A 16774-nucleotide genomic window follows, 5' to 3' on the forward strand; every position below is an offset into this window, starting at 1 on the left:
TGTGTGTGTGTGTGTGTGTGTGTGTGTGTGTGTGTGTGTGTGTGTGTGTGTGTGTGTGTGTGTGTGTGTGTGTGTGTGTGTGTGTATTTTCATATATTAAAGTCTGGGGTATAGTTATTTGTTTTCTAAGAACGAGGAATGTGGTCCATTTTCTATGATTTCGTTGTTTTGTTTATGTGTATTTTGGTTAACCAATCAGCGTCAATCTTGGACCGGGTACAAGCCAATCATAATGCCCATTGGCAGTAGGGTGTTGTGATGTTTATATGTGGTGAATAGGTGGTGGATTGATAAATTAGGAAATGTTGAATGAAAGGTGCATACCTGGTGCATTCATATGATTATAAGAGTAGATAATGAGTTAGTGTGTATATTTAGTCTGAGGCGTGTGTGAAAAGTGTTAGATAAGCCGAAGACGATTAATGTAAGGAGTGGAATACAAAGATCAGGATTTTGATGTTCTACCAAAGGATGTAATATTTTCGTGAATCTGGAGTTTCATTAACAATAAGGTGAGTAGAAAAAGAAAGCATATTCAACATTATTTTTTAACTAAACATGTACTAGGAATTCCAGAAGGTTGTTTTTTTCTGTGTGCGTTTAAGTGGGAGACATTCCTGAACCCTGAGTAAACAGAAGTAGTTGCACACTTGCATCTTTGCTGTTGTTATCCGTACAACCCACGATCTTGCAATGTCTCCATTCAAGGCGGCCACGGCTATAGTCCAGAATAGCTCCAGGGAAACCTCTTACCAGTTAGGGAATGTAAATATGCTCACCAATTAATATGAAGACAATAAATTGGAAGTATTTTTAAATTTACCATTATTCTACCTACTCATATTATGCCTGAATGCCTATTATTATGTGCACACCATTAGGCTTTTACTATTATTAACAGGCTAATAATATTTATATGGAATTAATAAGTTATTTATTCTTGAAATGACACAATTTTGCCACACCCCTTTCCCATAGGCCATGATTTATTATGTATAATTATAGAAACATCAAGAACTTAAAAGGGGAACCTTTCTACTTTATATATATATATATACATCTTTTATATATCCCTATATGGGGTGTTGAATTTATAAATCGTATACTGTCAATACTGTAGCTGTAGGGACTTATTTCACCCCCATAGATCAGTCACATAAAATTCTTATATAATTGGAAACTAGTGGCCATGCGAAGAAGAATGATAACCACTTTTAACTTGTACTACTCATCCATTCTAGTAGCTATCTACAATCTCACCTTTGTGACCCTATGTTGCTCCTCAGGATAGAAGTGCTGGTTACCATAGATAAAGTATGGCAATTTTTTGTAAATATGTAGTTTTTAGATAAAGAATTATTAGTTAAAGCACTGCCACTCTATACCAGACTTATAAATAGTAAATATAAAATTTATTAGTTTACTCTAAATACATGTACTTATATTAATGTTTGGAATATGTACACATTGTTTTTATGATAAATTGGAATTTTGAATGTGCTAGTCATAAACATACAGGATATAGTGACTTTAGGGATGTAACACAACTTTAAGCAGACTAAGGCATCATCAGCAAAGGGAAGGGAAATAATTACCTGTGGGGAATGATTAATAGGTCATCTCCCCAGACCAAAATCCCATTGGAGGTGGGATATATATCCCTTTTGTCCCCTTAAAGGATCTATCACCATGCTTATAGCTAGATTCCACTGTATTAGTGTTTTTTCTTTCTCTGAATTTGCATAGCATCTAATCATCTAATGGGAACACTAAAATTACCAACCTTGTCTTTGCCAATGATGCTGTACTTCTTGTTGAGTTATTTAGGTTGAGGAGGTAAGACTGCTGGGGGTTTACTAGATAATATAATTCAGTCTGTCGATGTATGTGGCAAGGGCATTGGGGTCCTAGAAATTTTCACATACCTTGGTGATGTAGTGTATGACAATATTAGGACATGATGTAGTGTATGACATATTAGGAGATCCTTTGAAGTATTGGCTTGGCCAGTGACATTATGAATTCCTTTAACCAGAATATATGGGATTGTTGATAATTATGCAAGAAAGGAAAGATCTGAATCTTCAAATTGCTTGTGCATTCTGTCTGTGAAACATGGAAGTGAAATATTGACTTGAAGCAGTGTTTCAAATGTCTGGTACCAAATGCCCTCAGAGAAATATGGGATATATCTGACATGGCTTTGTATCAAACCAAAGACTGCTTTGTGAGATTCAGTCAAAGCCTGTTACCAGCCTAATTTATAAAAGTCAACTGCAGTGACATATGGGTATGTGCCATTCTTCCCTGATGTTGATCCCACTCACAAAGTTATCTCCACAAGAGAGTTTTTATATCAGGTGACTTAGAAATAACAAAAGAGTAAGCAGGAAGTAGCTTTGAAAGTAAGAGTTCCTGTGAGTGTGGAAAGACCAGAGTATGCACAGAAGAGTAATAGTATTTCCATGGTAATAAATTCATACAAAGAGGTGCCTTTCATGAAGGTCATTGTACAATGTGCTCTGACATCCAGAAGTATAAGGCAATGGTAGCTGTTGAGTTTGAATATGGACCCAGGGAATAATTGTAGGTACCTGTGTGAGATGCTCTTGTGAGATACTGCTCTTCATCAAAGTCCATTAGCATCCTCACCTCCATTTGGAGATGCAACTCTGAGTGGCTGACACCCAATTTTTGCACTAGGCCCAGGATATCTCTGATTGAATTTCCTCCATCTTTTCAACAAGGAGAGTTGACAAATGGGGTTTCTTACCTCAGTCAAATACTACAAGCTGGTAACAGAAACAATCAAGCATTGATATAATTCAAACATCAGTTCAAAGTTTCTTTTCAGAGAGATGTTTGGAAGGGCCATCACTGTTGCCAGCTTCTATGAAGCTGCAGGTTTCCAGTCAGTGAAACTCAGGGGAACAATTATTCTCAATATGGGTCCATATTATGCAAAGCACACATTTGTATGATTGGCAAACATGAAAAAGACAATGGCCAAAACACTAATGACACAGTAAATAAGGCTGAGCTTGAATTATGCAGCAGTGATATGATCATAGACAAAGAATAATGGAGATGATGAGGGAACACTTTACAGAGCTGAAGGTGAAAAAGATGTCAAGAAGTTTAGTTTCTAAAATAGAATAATAGACAAGCATAATGAATTGCAATCAGAACCATAAATGGTTTTGAGAAAATATAAAGTGACCACAAAAAGACAGAAAGGAGTATTTTATATAAATGGGGAAAGACAAATCACAGCCTCAAGGACATAAAAGATGACATAAAAGACAAAATGAACACAAATGTATCATTACACAGGTAGTTATGTATGCTCATATCGATTTTTTTGCCTTGTGTGAGTGTAATGGTGCAAATTCACTTAATGAGGATTGAAGTAAAACTGATGGTAAATGTTTGTATGCTGTGGAAAGGCAGAAAGAAAAAATAAAAATAATAGGTAGGGCTACAAAAGAAGGTACTGCCAAGGACTAAAGAAAAATTACAAACCAGCAAACTGAGAAGAATGAAAGCAAGTAGAAGACAATGATATAAGAAGTCCCTGGAGATGTATGGCACAGAAAGAGGACAGTACATATTAGTGGTCTTAAAGGCCACTTAGAAGGCATGTGACTAGTTTAGTGAAAACAGTGGAGAAGCAGAAGGTAAAGATCACACATGGAAGAGAGCAATAGAAACAAGATCCATGTAAACATACCAAAGGTATAAAGTAGAATGGAAGGTATATATGCAAGTTGAAAGAAAAGACATGTCTGAAGGATAAAAAAGATAAAATGCAGTTTTCTATACAGATACATCAACTCATAATAGTTTTGAAGAAAACTTAGTCCAGTCTAAAAACATAGATATATGTAGAGACAAGTTTGATTGATGGAGAAAAAGAGACAGAACCCTAAAAGCATAGCTTGTAGGGTCCTGTGTTTCTTCCCAGAAGACCTGATGACTGTTGCCAGCCACAGGTGCTGCATTGCTGTCAGTGAAATTTGGAAAAAAAAAAAAAAAAATACATACATACTCCCTTACAAGGGAGGTAGCCAAAAAGGAAAAGGCATAAAATCATTCCCACCCATTCCATCCCTGAATACACTCCACACCCCTCCACCCTCCCTCTTATCTTAGCACCTTCTGAATGTTTATTTTGGTGTATTCTGTGTGAAAACATGGAGCCAATTTTTTTTAAAGTACAAGACATTTCAAATGCCTTAGTTGATTTTTGGCAGATATTAGTGGACTATTATGATATTCTATGAAAAAAAATCACAGTTGTAAGTAAAAAGAGGGATAAGAGGGAGGGTGGAGGGGAGTGGAGTGTATTTGGGGATGGAATGGGTGGGAATAATTTTATACCATTTTCTTTTTGGTTACCTCCCTTGAAAGGGAAAAAAGCCTTGGTATATGTATGTATGTATTATTATTATCATTATTATTAATTATTGTTATTATTATTATTATTATTATTATTATTATTATTATTATTATTATTATTATTATTATTATTATTTTTTTTTTTTTTTTTTTTTTTTTTTTAATGCATCCAGGAGGTGCCAAGATGGGAGGGAGGGAGGAGGGTGGAGGGGAGTGTAATATATAGGAAATGGAATGGGTGGGAGTGGTTTCTATGCCTTTTTCTTTTTGGCTACCCCCCATGTAGGGGGAAAAAGCCATTGGTATATGTATGTATTTTCTTTTTTTTTTCTTTTCTTGTCTTTTTCAAAGCCTTTTAGGTTATAGATGATATAGATTATGACTTAGAACTTCTCAAGCCTGTCTCTCATTGGCATTACTTTCCTAAGTTTCTTTATCAAGCCGTTTTTTAAACTAGATTTATTGGAATGTTTTGATTATATAGAATGTAGGTATGAATCATCTAGGTAAATTTAACAAGTAACCTTTTTACGCTTGGTCTCCTGTGTTCTGATCCTTATGGCACTTTGATCATCTTGCTTTTCCACCCTGGGATACTTTTGTGGGAATATGGCTCCTATCTAGGCTCCATACAGGAATTCATTTATCAAGTATACAATTTCTCTGGAATAACTTGCTATCCATCTTTTGCAATGATCTTTTCTGTGTTAAACTATCTACAAAAGTTTTTTTCTCTCACAGCCCAGTCAACCTAGCCATCCCTCCTGTACATAATATCCATTATTTTATTGTAAAAGCTCAATCCCTTTTCTACTGAGGGATTATATGTGCCCTTTTCCAGATTGTTGGGTTAATGATGTATTTCCAGGAGTGGTTGAAGGTATCTGTCAAGGTCATTATTGCTTTTAGGCCAAGGTGTTTTAAATGGATGTTTGAGAGCTTATTTGGGGCTCCTGCATGAGTTTTTAATTTCTTTATTGTATTTTCTGCATCTCTGTTGGGAAAGGGATGGGTTACATCTGTCTTGTTTTATTTTGTATTTATATTTTTGCTGTCTTACTGTTTTCTTGATATGAAACCTGTTTTGAAGAAATGCTTGTTAATGATATTATGCTGGTGTTTTGGTGATGGAGTCTTTGGGCTTCTCCAACTGCTTCATGGGTAGGGATGAGTTAATTTTTGTATTTGTAATGCTTATTATTGTACTATACTCCATATTTGTTTGTTATTTGTTTACATTTATAGTATTTATATGTTTTCCCCAGTTTTGTTTCTTATGTTCTGTGGGCATCAGTGTGCTAGTTACAGTAGGCTATTTCTCTTTTTGATAAGAGTGGTTATCTAGTGTATAGTTGGGTATATATTTTTTTTCCTGTAGTCTCTAGGCATACATTTCTTTCTGACTTTCTGAATGGTCCTTGTGGTTTCTTTTACTGCTTTATGTATAAATAAAAATTGGATGATAGTGAAGGGTTCTGGAGTTCTTTTCTATTTCCATTGAGCAATTTTGCTTTCTTATAGTTTGTGAATATTTTTTTGTATGTAGGATTTATTTTTCCTTCAAGTTCCATGGTGATCTTCATTGGAAAGTGGTCTAGGGGAAGATCATGGATAATTTCTCATTTCATTTGTGGGGATGTAGCTTGTTGCTGTGTTGAGGAGATAGCCTAGTGGGGTGATTTCTGGAGTTAGTATAATTAGGATGGAGAGTTATTTTAGGGTTTTATTTTCTCTTTGGCCTGCTGTTTGTGTGTGGAACCATATTAAGTTGAGTGTATCCATGCCATCTATTCTAACTAGGGGTAACTATATCCCTTGTGGGTTTGGGATTCAGTCTTTGAATTATTAAAAAAAATGTCAATAGGTACTCAAATAATACCATTATCCATATGATATTATTTCCTATTTTGTTCTTAGCTATTCATATGTTAAGTAAAGCCAAGCTACTGGAATCTTTTGAAGTCTGTCACCTAATAGGACTGGTGATAGGTGATGATGATATTGACAGTCTGTTGAAAGGGGTTTGAACTTATCAAGCAGTCTGTTTACATATATATATATATATATATATATATATATATATATCTATATATATATAAATATATATATATATATATATATATATATATATACATATATATATATATATACACACACCAAAGGCTTTTCCCCCATACAAAAGAGGTAGCCAAAAAAGAAAGGCATAAAATCTACTCCCACCCATTCCATACCCACATACTCCACTCCCATTCACCCCCTCCCTCCCTCTTATCTTGGCTCCTCCTGGATGACGGGTCATCCTTGGATCTCGCTTTTTCACATATCTGTCTTACCACAAAGATCTGATCTACATAACCCCTACCTGTCCTAAACCCACACTGTTCCTCACCAATTACTCCCTCTGTTCCTCTCCTAATCTTCTCAGTCAAAAACCTCCCATAAGCCTTCCCAACTACACTTAACAATCTGATCCCTCTGAAACTATTACACTCACACTTGTCCCCTTTTTCCTTGTAAAGTGGAACTATACAGGCACTCCTCCAGTCCACTGGCACTCTACCCTCATTTAAACAAACATTGAATAACCTCACCAGCCAGTCCACCATCACCGCACCTTCTTTTTTTAGACATTCTGCATGGCATCCATCCAGACCAGGTGCCTTACCTGCTCTCATCATGTTAACAACTGCCTTCATCTCATCTTTCCTTATTTCTCCTCCATTTTCCTCACTCATCATGGTCATTTTTTAGAGCTTCCCACTGCAACTACCTTTTCCTCCCTATCCTCCTTCACATTTAGTAACTCCCTAAAATATTCTGCCCATCTTACTCTTATTGCTGTCCCTTCCATTATCATCTCTCCATCTGCACTTTTTACCTTTTCTTCTCTACTTGATTCGCCTCCTCTTCCTCTTTTAATTTCTATTCGCCTCCTCTTCCTCTTTTAATTTCTTTCCAAAAGATCTTTATATTACTCTCAAATTTTTCTGTCATACTGTTACCCCATGTAACATCTGATCTCCTCTTTGCCTCCTTTATCTTATGCTTTACTTCTCTTTTATTTTTTTTTGTACCTCTCATATGATTCATCCTATTTTGTAACCAATCTGTGAATGCTCACTTCTTCTTTTCAATAACCTCCACTTCTAGTTCTGCTCTATCCTTCACTCCCTCCCACTCCTGTTTTAACTTCTTGTACTCCTTTTCTTTCACGTTTAAGTATTTTACTTTAAGCACTTCCCTACCTTCTGTCCTTTTCCTCTTTCTCCATCTATCCTCCACTCTCAACTTACCTTCCACCAGAAAATTATCTGATATTCCCCCATTCTCTTCCCTTAGAATATGTACATCCTTAACTCTTCCTACTATTCTCCTAGTTACCCTATCTACCGCCCTTCCATCCACCACCCTCTTCCATGTGTACTCATGCTTGGCTTTCTTCTTAAACACTGTATTTGCTATCATAAACTCTCTAGACACATTTCCACCATCAACTCTCCACTACCATTCCTTCCTGGAACTCCACACTTCCCAACCATTCCGTCTATTGGTTCCTTTCCTACCCTAGCATTAAGGTCTCCCAATTCCACTCTATGCATTCATTTAAGTACAGTAAAAGCTCTTTTATCCGTTATTCTCGTATCCGGCTCCTTCTTTTAACCGGCATATTATTCAAGAGGAAATAACAATTTTGTATAAAAATGTAAAAATTCGAAAAAATTAAATTTAAAATTCCCGCGCCACTCCCGCCGCCGCCAGAGGTAGCTCTCATCTTTCCCGCAATCTCCCACAAATCCCGCCGCTCCGTCAGGCCCAGTTCCCACTGTAATAAGACGCCTGAGGAAGAAGGAGATGAGGATTTTGAAGGTTTCGTTGTGAAACAAAGGAAGGCAGTGATGGCTGAGTTGAAGGATATGCGTGGTAGTGCTAAGCTTAGCGTCACTGATGAAGGTCTTCAGAAGTGGATGGATGTCGACAATAACGAAGCTGTCACCCCCACACTAACTGACGACGAAATCATTCAGGCAGTGATTGAGGAGAAGCATGGTAAGGAAACAGAGGCTGATAGTGAAGAGGAAGATGACCCAGAGCCAAGAGTAACGTGGAAGGATGCCGCTAAATGATTGGCAACATTTATCAAGTTTGCGGAGCAATGCACCTACATGGGGACTCACGACGTGATGTCTCTTCACTGTCTTCAAAATGAATTTTTAATGCAGAGAGACAAACATTCTAAACAAAGAGACATACGTGATTTCATGAAAATAAATAAAGATAAATAAATATGAATATACTGGTAAATAAATAAACAACAAAAGTGAAGCCATTGAATGAATTTTATTTAAGTACTCTATGAATAAAGGCAATAAATGTATTTTTTTTAATATTCCTTCTCGTAACCGGGATTTCCCCTTTCCGGCACGTCTTTGGTCCCACTCGTGCCGGTTAAAAGAGCTTATACTGTATATCCAAAAAGCCCCCCTTTCCTCTATGCTCTTTTCACTACCAGGTCCATATGCACTTACAAAAACCCACATTTCCCCAGTTTCACCTTCATCCACATTAACCTTGAAGAAACCTTCTACTCCACCGCACATTTACCTATCTCTTCACTTACTAGTATAGCCACCCCTTCTCTCCCTCGTCCTCTCTTCACTCCTGAGACCCTCCCAAATACACTCTCAAACTCACACTCGCTCTTCCCTTTCAACTTAGTTTCATCCAATGCCAACACATCCAGCTTTTTTCTCACAAAAATACTGCCTATCTCTTCCCTTTTACTCTCATCTGTACCGCATCCACACACATTAAAAGGCCCAAACCTTAGGATACTGGTTGGAAAACTCCTCCCAGACCCTCTTATGCCTTTGCTTTTTTTTTATGAATTTTCCCTTTGGGGCTACAGGGAGAAAGATGCCAAACCCTGTCCCCATCCCATTTATGACTTGAGTTAAATTACTTGGTGACAGTATTCTTTTCCCCCACCACAGGGTTCGGCGAAATGAGAAAATGAATATTCAGAGAAGTGGTACAGGACAGTAACAAGAGTTGGGGGACAGCATAACAGAGGGACAGTCACAGTATAATAAAGTATCATCATTTCTCTATGAATAAAAAATTCCTCTACCACAGACAAAATGATGTGTGGCTCTGGTCCATAGAGGAGCCCCATATAGACCCTAAAGTTTTAGCTGCATACTACTTAGCAGCTTTTAACCCCACAATAACAGGGAGCCAATAACCCAGACGGTCCTGTAAAAAAAAAAATATTATATTGAGTTGTACTTCTTCATTTCACTCATATGGCATCCAGTCAGTTGCTCTAATTTTAGATGTTGCCCTTTAGCTTCATGTTTTTTTTTCTAATATGGTTGTATAGTATGTTTATTTCCACTTCATCTCAACAAATTCTTTTTGCATACATATACCAAAGGCTTTTTCCCCCTTACAAGGGAGGTAGCCAAAAAACAAAGGCATAAAAACCATTCCCACCCATTTCATTCCTAATACACTCCACTCCTCACCACCCTCTACCCTCCCTGTTATCTTGGCACCTCCTGGATGACGGGTCATCCCTGCATCTTGTCCACTGCCCTGGGTCAGAAGCAGTGTCGCAAGACATACCACATCCACAGCAAGGCCGCTTTATTATATCGGCGACCCCCCCCCCCTCTCCATCCCCTCATGCAGAAAAGGAGAAGACGAAGAGAAATCCCTTCGGGCTGCGTCAAAAAAAAAAAAAAATTCACACATGCTCCCTCACCCCTCATCTCCCCACCTATTCCATCTCATGCATCACAACATCATCCATATACTACCATTCTCAATTCACCCCTGTCTTCTGCCCTTTCCCATCCTTCCTCAAAAGACATTCCCCTCTTCCCCAAAGCCCCTTTCACCCCATCCATCCATCTCATCCTAGGTCGCCCCCTCATTTTCACTCTCTCCACGTCTGCCTTCCATACCTCTTTTACTGGTCTTTCTTCACTCATTCTTTCCACGTGTCCAAACCATCCCAATACTCTTTCATCCACCCTATCTCCCAACTCCATTTCCACCCCAGTTATCCTCACTTCCTCATTTCTCACTCTGTCCAGCCTAGTAACCCCTATCATACTTCTCAGACACCTCATCTCAAACACATTCAAACTCCTCTTTTCCACTCTTATGTTCAATGTTTCTGCCCCATACAGTACTGTTGGCACAATCACTCCTTCGTACAATTTCCTTTTAGCATCCATTCCCAAACGTCTATTCCTCATTACACTTTTTAATCCACCAAGGCATTTACTCGCTTCTCAATCTACATTCTACCTCCACCTCCACTCCACCCTTTCCTGCCACATTTGCACCCAAGTATCTAAAACTATCCACTTCCTCCAGTCGCTCTCCCTTAATGCTTACTTCCAGTCTGCTGCCACTTTCACCCCTTGTACATCTCATCACCTTACTTTTACCCACATTTATCTTCAATTTTCTTCTTTCACACACTCTCCCAAACTCTGTCACCAACTTCCTCAATCCCTCCTCTGATCCTGCTACAAGCGCAGTGTCGTCCGCAAACAACAGCTGGCTCACCTCCCACTTTTCTCCATTTTCTTTAACCATCTTTAATCCCTGACCCACCACCCTTGCATTTACCTCTCGCACCACCAGTTGAACAGCCAGGGCGACGTAACACATCCCTGACGAAGTCCCACCTTTACTTCGAACCACTCACTCTCTCCATTTCTAATCCTGACACATGCTCTACTACTCTCGTAAAAACTCTTGACAGCTCCTAGAAGCTTTCCTCCTATCCCGTATATCTGCAAAACCTCCCACAGTGCCTTCCTGTCTACCCTGCCATAAGCCTTTTCCAGATCCATAAAAGTATTAAAAAACAAAAAAACACCCTTACCCATTCCTATATCCTTCTCACATATCTGTCTGACCACAAAAATTTGATCTATGCAACCTCTACCCGTCCTAAATCCACACTGTTCCTTATAAGCCTTCCCAACTACACTTAACAAGCTAATCCCTCTGAAACTACTACACTCACACTTGTCCCCTTTTCCCTTGTAAAGTGGAACTATACTGGCACTCCTCCAGTCCTCCGGCACTCTACCCTCTCTTAAACAAACATTAAATAACCTCACCAGCCAGTCCACCATCACCGTACCTCCCTTTTGCAGACATTCTGCATGGCATCCATCCAGACCAGGTGCCTTACCTGCTTTCATCATCTTAACAATTGCCTTCACTTCATCCTTCCTTATTTCTCCTCCATTTTCCTCACTCATCACGGTAATTTTCTTAGCACATTCCACTGCAACTATCTTTCTCTCCCTATCCTCCTTCACATTTAGTGGCTCCCTAAAATACTCTGCCCATCTTCCTCTTACTGCCTTCACTTCCATTATCATCTCTCCATCTGCACCTTTTACCTTTTCTTCTCCACTTGATTCGCCTCTTCTTCCTCTCTTAATTTCTTTCCAAAACATCTTTTTATTACTTTAAAAAAAATTCTGCCGTACTCTTACCTCATATCACATCTCTCCTATTTGCCTCCTTTACCTTGTGCTTTACTTCTCTTTTCTTTGTACCTCTCATATGACTCCCTCGTCCTATTTTGTAACCAATCTGTGAAAGCTCGCTTCTTCTCTTCTACAACCTTCTTTGTTTCCTCATCCCACCATTCACTACCCTTCCTTCTATTTCCTCCCGTCCTTCTTGTTCCACACACCATCTTTGCACACTTTGTGACTCCCTCCTTGAACCATCCCCATTCCTCCTCCACTCCTAGCTCTACTCTATCCTTCACTCCCTCCCACTCCTCTCTCAGCTTCTTGTACTCCTTTTCCTTTTCATAGAGTTCACTCTAAGCACCTCCCTACCTTTTGTCCTTTTCCTCTTTCTCCATCTATCCTCCACTCTCAACTTACCTTCCACCAAAAAATGATCTGATATTCCCCCACTCTCTCCCCTTAGAACATGTACATCCTTAACTCTTCCTATTATACTCCTATCAACCACTACATAGTCCATTAACGCTCTATCTACCACCCTTCCATCCATCACCCTCTCCCATGTGTACTTATGCTTGACTTTCTTCCGAAACACTGTATTTGCTATCGTCAACTCTTTTTAGACACATCTCCACCATCAACTCTCCACTACGATTCTTTCCTGGAACTCCACATTTCCCAACCACTCCATCAATTGGTTCATTTCCTACCCTAGCATTAAGGTCTCCCAATACTACTACACTGACGTTCCTCCCTAATCCCTCTATGCACTCATTTAAATCTATCCAAAAAGCCTCTCTTCTACACTCTTCTCACTACCAGGCCCATATGCACTTACAAAAACCCACATCTCCTTTCTCAGTTTCACCTTCATCCACATTAGCCTTGAAGAAACCTCCTTCCACTCCACTACGCTTTTACCTATCTCTTCACTATTAGTATAGCCATCTCTTCTCTCCCTCGCCCTCTCTTCACTCCTGAGAACCTCCCAACTACACTCCCAGACTCGCACTCGCCCTTCCCTCTCAACTTTGTTTCACTCAAAGCCAAGACATCCATCTTTCTTCTCACAAACATATTACCTATCTCTTCCCTTTTACTCTCATCAGTACCACATCCACGTACATTAAAAGACCCAAACCTTAGGGTGCTGGTTGGAAAACTCCTAGACCCTGCTATGCCTTTACTTTTTTATGAATTTCCCCTTTGGGGCTACATGGAGAAGGATGCCTGGTCCCAATCCCCGTCCCGTTTTTCTCGCCTCTTACGATCCAAGTGGAAATACTTGGTGGCAACATTCTTTTCCCCCACCACAGGGTAGGCAAAACAAGGAAATGAAATTCAGAGAAATGGTACAGGACAGCAACAAGGGGTTGGGGGACAGCATAACGGAGGGACAGTAGCAGTATAATAAAAGTTTCGTCATTTCTCTGTGAGCAGAGTCCTCCTAATTTATTCTTTTCTTCTCAGTATCATATATTTTGTTGTTCTTTTGAATCTGATGTATTTAACAAATTGTTATCTGAAGGAAAGATCTATGTTCCACATTAGCTGTCTCCAGTCGATCAAATTTTACTTCAAGTATTTGGTTAGATTATTTCGTCATTGGCTGTTCTACAGTCAGTGGTGTATTTGCCTAATTGTAATATATGGGATTCTATCTATATCTCCATCTGCCATACTTTGTCTTAAATTTACTTATGTTGTTCTTTTTTTAATTTGTTCAACAAATTGATATATCTGTGAAGAAATATATGTTTCTTAGCAGTTTATTTTCTTTGGATTTCTACCATGCCCTCTTGTTCTTGTATCCCATGATAATAAAGGGATTTTTCACTTTGGCTATGTGTGTGTTTATATGTGTTCACCTTGTAGTCAACAGGAAAAGATATGTGCTCATGGGATTTTGTTCTCCAATTGTGCGTGCGCGAGTGTGTATTTATGTTACTGTGCGTGGGCTTGCGTGTGTGCGCGCGCGTACCTACACGAGTGTTTATGTTACTGTGCATGTGTGAGTGTGTGAAGATGCTCTCAGTCAGGGATCAAATACAAAGTAAGGGAAAAAAGGGAAGTAGACAGGGAGAACGTGAACGATGAGCAGGAAGTGGGGCTAACGATGGCGGCCCAAGATAGGGAGGGATTTACCGTGAAGATGAAGAGACAAGACACATTCCTTGGGGGAAAGGGGAAATGAGGAAGCGCGCCCGCCATATTCGTTAGAGAGAGAGAGTGAGAGGGAGCGGAGAGAGAGATAGAGAGAGCAGTAACAGGGACGAGATTTTGGGGATCAGAGTAAGACAATGTCTTGGGATGGGATCTTGTTTGAGGGCGACCCTTCGAACATAAGGACGTTATCAGCAAATGCTCATTCAAGGACCAGATAAACTTTACGCGCGTGTTCATCTTCTGGACGAATAAAATCGCCTGGTCCTCGCCTGATCAAAGACTGTGATGCACGCCACAGTGATGAAGGGGGAGAGGGTTCGCGTAAAGGGGTGGTCGTTGTAATGGGAAAGACGTATTATGGTGTGAAGAGTTGATAGAATCTCCTGACGGCAGGTAGAGTAGAAGGAAAAGTGCCACCTGGTACGCAAGGGAGGCCACCACGGAGATGAATAAAATCGCCCAACAGCAGAAAGTTCGTGAGTAAGTGCCACAAACTACATGAGGGATAGGGTGAGCGTGAGTGGGCGGGGTCTAGTTGGGGCAGAGGGATTTAATCCTAAGGGGAGTAAGGGATTTCCTCATCTGAATTAGATCGTTGGGAGGGAGCTTGAATGTTTACAGGACATTTACAAATGGTAATATAAGGATTGTTGACAATGGCAAGAGTAAGGTATTAGTATTTTTATTTGCATCTATTGTTATTATAGTTGTTATTATTAATAATCGTATTATCATTATTATTATTATTCAATTTTGTTAGGGGTCTACCTAGTGGGGTTGGGGTTTGTTGAAGATGTTACTGGATTAAGGGCCGGGGGATAAGGGGCGTGTTCTGTGAGGGAGTCAAAGAAGATGAAAGTGAAGTGAATTCGAGTGTAGGTTTAAAAAATGTGGATGCATGGTTGAAGGAGAATTGAGCAAGAGGCTTCGAGTTGGAAGGGGAAAAATGCCGCTGTGTTGGAGAAAGATAATTGATTAATTTATGGAAGGGGAGGTTTGGTGATAAAGCATATGAAATGAAATACAGTAAGTTTAAGAAAAACAACAGGAGTAATGATAATAACGACGACGACAGCAAAGTGGAAAGGAGGCTAAATTCAGATAGGAAGGGAATTATATGTTATAGCAAATGGTGGAGGGTGAGCTGGAGGCAAAAGAAGTAGATAAGATCGGAAGTAGATTTATGGTAGCACGTGAAGTAGAAGTGGAAATGGAGAAAAGGGTGGGGACGAGAAATGGTGGGAAGTTAAAAGGAAGTTCGTAGGGGACAAGGGAGTGGTTTTGTGATTTGGGAAGAAATGAGGAAGTCAGGACGTGAGTGAGGGAGTTCTGGGGAAGTGGGAAGGAGGCTCAAGCGCCGGGGAATAGATCGATGGGGTAGAGGAGAATGAAGAGCCCAAATGCATAGGAAAGAGAGAGAGAGAGTTGTAGTACAGGGAGAAGAGAAGCGAGAGCATGTGAGAGGCGTTGTAGTGTGAAGAGGAGGCGGAGAGGTGGCTGTGTAGGAAGAGCAGGAGAGGAGGCTGGACCTCCCTCCCTGGTCACGGCCCACGGCTGGTATAGGTTCAGTTCTCGTCCTGCCTGTGTGAGGGGTATGTGTGCGCGTGACACAAGCTAGTGTCCAACCCGTGGCGCTGGGGCCACTAGCGGCTTGCCCTAGACTCCTCCCCCTTCTCCCCTTTCCCCCTTGCTAGTTGGGCGTACGTACTGTGTCCCCCCACCCCACCCCACGTTGCCCTTCCCTCACGTATGCTGGTGGGTAATGATGTACCCACAGCCATTGTTAACGTGAAAGCGTAGCCAGGAGGGAAAGCCAAGAAAGACGCGAATCTCCCCCGGGTATATGACATATCGGATTACGTAGGATTTCGTGGTCACACACGCCTAACGATCCCTGGAAGGCTGTCATCCCTGGATGACCTACCATGCGTAGATGTGCTCCGTGTGGTTTCGCCGATATGAGCCTACTGGCATCCAGTGCCTGATATAATCAGGAGGATAAAGACATTCGGGCTCTGAATTGCGTAAGTACGGAACATGGGGATGTTTGTTTGCGTTGGGTGACTGGAGGGGGAGAGGGGGGGGGGCTCATCCACGATTAGAAACATCGCCTAAGTTCGGCCTTGGAAGGAATGACGTAGGGTCGAATCCTGCATCATTGGGTCGGGAAATTTGTCGCCGTCAGGTTGGTCCTGGACATATGGAAAGTTCGGTGCCGCCAAGTCGCACGTAGAAAGGCTGCCTGGCGAAGTCCATAGTGAAGTGGTAACCAGTTGATGATAAATGAACGAATAGATGAATATTGTATTAATTGCTGTTAGGGAATTCTGTAACAGGGATTGAATATCAATTCTCTTGGTCAAAGTATTTTGGGAGATAGGGAGAAGGTAGTCCTAACAGCATCAATTGTATTTGTTCTGACTGCCGCCAGGCGATTTTATTAAACTTACAAGAAATTCCGTCAGATGCTCTGTGTTTATGTTAGGGATTGGCTGTGGGTGTGGTAGATTTACGATTAGTTAGTTTTATTTATATATATTTTTGTATTGAATAGAGTCCATATGAGAGATGTTTGATTTAGAAAAGTTGTCTATCTACAACTGCGTAGAAGACACTGGTTTTACGTTTTACAAGTAAAGCCAATTTTGCATTGTTCTACTTTTGGAGTTGTGTCTATTTTCCCCCTGTGGTGTATTTAC

The 16774-nt window shown here is 40.2% G+C and overlaps 1 protein-coding gene across 4 annotated transcripts in view; it reads left to right on the forward strand.

Moving 5' to 3' along the window:
* Positions 1-229: 229 nt before the first annotated feature.
* The window catches only part of Remo (Remoulade), a 119257-nt gene continuing 102712 nt past the window's right edge, over positions 230-16774 (forward strand). The window contains exon 1 of one of the 4 annotated variants that reach the window (XM_076199679.1): positions 230-512. The gene's annotated coding sequence lies outside the window, so the exon portion shown is untranslated. The other 3 variants (XM_076199682.1, XM_076199681.1, XM_076199680.1) reach the window with 3 other exon arrangements.

The sequence above is a fragment of the Oratosquilla oratoria genome, chromosome 16 (genome assembly GCF_046742065.1).
Source record: "Oratosquilla oratoria isolate Oo_2021 chromosome 16, ASM4674206v1, whole genome shotgun sequence".
NCBI classification, from domain to species: Eukaryota; Metazoa; Arthropoda; class Malacostraca; order Stomatopoda; family Squillidae; genus Oratosquilla; species Oratosquilla oratoria.